Here is a 4,997-nt window from a genome sequence, read left to right as displayed (position 1 = left end):
GTTGAAGTTCTCAGTGCCCGATATTCACTCTCTCACTCCCCACTCCTGTGCCTCAATACAGCTGGTGATACTTCTCCCTGAAGAGGGCATTGAGGTCTACTGCGCTCTGCTCCTATTGCCCAGCTTTTTCTATTACTAAGAAGTGTCAGTGATTTAAATTTAACTACAACCAACACTTTATAGAAAGACCTTTCGTTTGTATCTCTAAATGATACAACATATATTACCATAAGAAAATATTCTGTACCCCATATTCAGGCTTTTACTATCTTATTTGCATCTAAAAGAATTAGGGATTTTTCATGGTAGTCTCAAAATTCAGGCCAGATATCTAGGTATGTTATTTGTTTTCAAGCACAGAATATTGCTTTGAGACAAAAGAAGTTAGTCTCTAAAACAGTAATAACATTATTGGCAAAGAGTACTCATAAATACCAGTTTTAAATTAGGTTTCCTGTGACTTTTAATAAGATATTATTTTTACTTCAGATCTATTTGCTCCTAATGATTTCAACTCAGGTTGACAATGGAGAGACACAAATTTACATTTTGTTCCATAGATTTTCTTACAATGGGCCTGGGATATAACAGAATAAGGAAAGGCATCAGGGCAGCAGTTTTTATGGAAGAGAATTTGGCAGGCTGCTGCATTTTATTCCTTCATTGTGTTTACCTAGCAAACTCTATGTGCCAAACTCTGCTAAATCCTGGTCAAATGAGAGAAAATCAGGGTTACTGATGCATAAAAGTTCACAATCTAAGGCTGACTATGATTCCTATAAACTTTCTAGGAATTGAGACAAAGGAAGTTAGGCTGGTATATTTCAATGTCAAGTTAAGATACAAAGTTTACAATATAACTCAGAATGGGGAGGGAAAATTAGCACAGCAAAACTATAGTATTAGTTCATAAGAAATATAAAGTTATGTCAATAGAATGATTATTAGACCTTATGTACAATCAGTTTTTTTGTAGAGCACCATGAAAGAGAAATAAATCCTCAGTTAGAACATCTAGGTTTTTTGGAATCTCTATGGGAGAAAAATAGCAAAGTTCCAGAATAGAAGTCCTCACCATTTTATAACTCCCTTCCATCTGTGATATCAGAGCTCATCTTTCACCTTTCTTCCCTTCAATCCTCATGCTAGATATTGTAGACTAGAACCAGCCTTTTTGCAGAGCAGCAGAAACCAGGCAGAAGAGTAAATCATTAGCATTCTACAACAACGAATGACAATTTTGTAGCATGGCACAAAGTTTGTTGAAGACTTGATTAGTTCTGTAGGAATGCTTAATTGAATAGTGAGACAGAATAAGGAGAGACACGTAAATCAGAGGGCAAGAGGTAAGTTTACATTGAATAGCCTCTTCAAGCAGGCAGAGAAGTCTCAAATTGTGTTGTAGCGGAGGCATCAATAGCTAAATTCATGACATGACACTTGATTGATTCCTCCACTACTTGAAGCCATTCTTTAAGAGGCTTTTTAAACCATTATTGTTATTCAGCAGTTATTTGTTTCAGAGATTGATAGGGGAAGCAGTGTAAGGAATATCCTACTAGGAAGAGAAAATTGTCCAGTTACAAACATAAACCCAACTGAAAGAACTATGAAATTATTTCCCCCAAAACCATTTCCTGAGAATATCTAGAGAAGTAACCTATGGTTAAATGCAAGAAATAAAACAGCACATCATGTATTATGCTAAGTGAAATAAGTCAGTCAGAGAAAGACAAATACCATATGATTTCATTTATATGTAGAATTTAAAAAGCAAAATAAGCAAGCAAACAAAACTTAAAAAGACTCATAGATACATAAAACCAAATGGTTGCTGCCATAGGGGAGAGGGGTTGAGAAACTGGGTGAAAAACATGAAGGGATTAAGAAGTACAAATTGGTAGTTTTGAAATAGTTATGGTGATGTAAAGTATAGCATAGGAAATATAGTCAATAATTTGTAACTATGTATGGTGTCAGGTGGGTACTGGAAATAACAGGGTACCAGAGCACTTTGTGAAGTGAATGACTGATCACTTTGTTGTACACTTGAAACTAATACAAAATAATATTGAATGTAAGTTGTAATTGAAAACTAAAATAAAAACATCCAGCCCATTACATGGGTTACCTATTATACCCAAAATAGAAAATACTATAACAAGTATGAACAAGACCCATGGGAAAACTGAGGGTTCATTTGTATCTCTCAAGACTCAGTTCAGACATCACTTCCACTTGAAAGCCTCCTCTGAACCCCCCCCGCAAAGTGTTTATCCTCCTGTAAATTCTCATGGTCTGTTATATATAATGTATATTTATATGGTTGTACTTATAGCACAGGTGGCAAACACAAGGCCTGTGGACTGAATCCAGCCCTCCACCTTCTTTTATCTGGCCCAGAACCTTGTTTCTATCCAGTGGCAGCACTGAGCTCCTTGCCCCTAGTTAAGGAGTAGTTACGTTTATATAGTCCTAAAATTATATTCCGCCCTTTGAAGGCAACTGTGAGGCTGATGTGGCCCCTGCTGAAAATGAGTTTGATACCCCTGAATAGGTTTATTTATTGAATACCTGCTACCTGTTCATTTATGTATCACCAGAACCTAGAACAATGCTTGATATAGAGTTTGTGCTAAAAAAATATTTGTTGAATAAATAGATTATAGGAGTTGAAGGATAGACTGAAAATGAAGATATTGGATACTGGATGTTTGTAGAAAACTTAGGCAAATAAAACAAGTTATCTAAGTGAAAGTCTGAACTATAGGAATGGAATAGAGATAATGGGTGTGAGAGAAATAGGTAAGGAAGCAGATGAACGAAATTTAAAAGTCCACCACTACATGAGAGGAAAGAAAATGACCTAGAGGACTCTGAGGTTTTGAGCCACGCTCTGAGGTTGTGAGCCAGAGTGTGTGGAAAGGCAACTGACCACAAACACGGAGAAGCATAAGCTTGTTTGGTGGGAAAAATTGTGTTCAGATTTGGTTATGTTGAATTTGGAGTATTATTTTAATGTCCAGTCATATATGTTTCAATTATGTATGTGGAGCTTAAGTTTTGAGTATATCCATGGAAAGTGATGAAAATTTGGTAAAAATTTGTTAGAATATGGCATTTGAAGACATGAGACTATATGCATTTGCTGAATGATAAAATATATAACAAGAAGAAAGTAGAATCTATGATAGAATTTTAGGTAATATTTGCATTTCATGGATTTGAGGAAGACAAAGACCCAGAGAAAGCATCAGAAAGCTTCAGGAAGAACCAGAGTTTATTTGAATCACAAGTAAAAATGGAGAACTTCCTTAAGCAGATAAGAAGTGCCCCAGTGCTCACTTCGGGAGCACATATACTAAAATTGGAACGATACAGAGAAGATTAGCATGGCCCCTGCACAAAGATAACATGGAAATTCGTGAAGCGTTCCATCCCCAGCAGGCTGGGTAGAATACAAGTTAAGCGTCAAAGAGATTCAGTTTCCTCTCTATTTTCCACTTACTGGAAGAAATTTTTAACTCTTTAAGCAAAAGAAGACAATTAAAATCTAAAGGAGTAATTTTTATTTTTTTCCTAATAATGGCAATTGTAATTGAGCTTAATTGCTAATTAATTGCTCTATTTTTGTTACATTTCTAGCCAGCTCATTTTAAGACCCAGAGTAAATTGGATAGACTATTAGCTTTGAAATCAAATTTGCTTTTTTTCTCTTGATTTAATCTTTATTGTATTTTCTTCTATTACCATTTAGTTCCCTTATACCCCCCTCATCCCACAATCACCACCCTGTTGTTCATGTCCATGAATCCCTTTTCCTTTTTTGCTCAATCCCTCCACCCCTCAGCCTCCCCCCCACACAACTAGCTGTCATCTGCAAGGATTTAAAATTTATTTCAAGACTAATTAGTTACATGACATTAGGAAATTTACTTAATTTTTTGAATCTCAATTGACTCATGGGTAAAATGGAGATAGCAATGCTTAACTTGACATGTTGTTTTGAAGGTAATATATATTAATTAGCATATCACTTATAATAAATATATGTTGTCTGTCCTTTTGCTACCCTTCCTCCCAAAGTCATTTAACTCTCATGGAAAGTCTCTAAATATATAATTTCATGGTCTTTTGCCTTCAGAGAACACTCAAAGAACATTAATGAGGACTTTATGGATATTAATGGAAAGATACTAGAGAAGCTTGCAAAATTGAAAGATCTAACAACTAAAGAAACTGAAAACGGGCCTATATTAGGATTTGTACAATTGGTTCTGCCCATTCTCCAATTTCCAAGAATAAAGACTGGTGTGGAGAAGGAATGAAAAGTCTGTAGAATGGGAAGAACAGTGTTTTTCAGGAGTGTCTTGAATCTTAGTTCAGAAGTACTAGAACCAGGAAACACTTTTAAAATGCTTCTTCTCTTGTTCTTTTGTTTTTGCTCATTTGTGCTTGGCTTTATTCTCTTCTTTGTGAATGGATTGACTTTAAATGCAAGGGGATGTGGTTGTTATCAGCCAAATTATTTTACCTTCTAGCTCAGTGACAAAAGGAAAGAGCTAACATTACAACATTTCCGGTGAAGAACTCAACCTGTCTGGCTTGCTTCCTGTGCCCAATCCTGTGGGAATGACCACGGCTGGCTGACACGTCTTAGGACTCTCCCAATGGAAGTTGTAAACCCAGGCTCATGGACATTGAGACTAGGCTCTGTTACCATAGTGTTGGAAGAGATCATTGAGAGGAAGTAAGCTTGACCCTCAAGCTGAACCTGGGCAATCATAATCTTCTTACCTTCTCCTTTGTCCTTGGAATGTATGCTTTGCCCCCTGTTCCTGGGCTAGGAACAGTTCCAAGGACACAAGCTTGAGGAGTAAGGTGTTGCTGAGTATCCTGAATATCATTTAAATTCTGTAATAGTTACTGGTTTACTCAGATTCTTATATTTTGTAAACTGATTTTAGTAGTTAAATTTTTCTAGAAAATAGTGTTTT

The 4,997-nt window shown here is 36.0% G+C and overlaps 1 non-coding gene across 1 annotated transcript; it reads left to right on the top strand.

The window, feature by feature from the left end:
- Positions 1-3,337: 3,337 nt before the first annotated feature.
- LOC114501083 lies at positions 3,338-3,444 on the top strand. The gene has a single exon (XR_003684857.1). It is a non-coding gene; the product is annotated as a U6 spliceosomal RNA (small nuclear RNA).
- The last annotated feature ends 1,553 nt before the right edge of the window (positions 3,445-4,997 follow it).

The sequence above is a fragment of the Phyllostomus discolor genome, chromosome 6 (genome assembly GCF_004126475.2).
Source record: "Phyllostomus discolor isolate MPI-MPIP mPhyDis1 chromosome 6, mPhyDis1.pri.v3, whole genome shotgun sequence".
NCBI classification, from domain to species: Eukaryota; Metazoa; Chordata; class Mammalia; order Chiroptera; family Phyllostomidae; genus Phyllostomus; species Phyllostomus discolor.
Note: the sequence above shows the minus strand (reverse complement) of the source record. Positions and strands in the feature narration are given on the sequence as shown.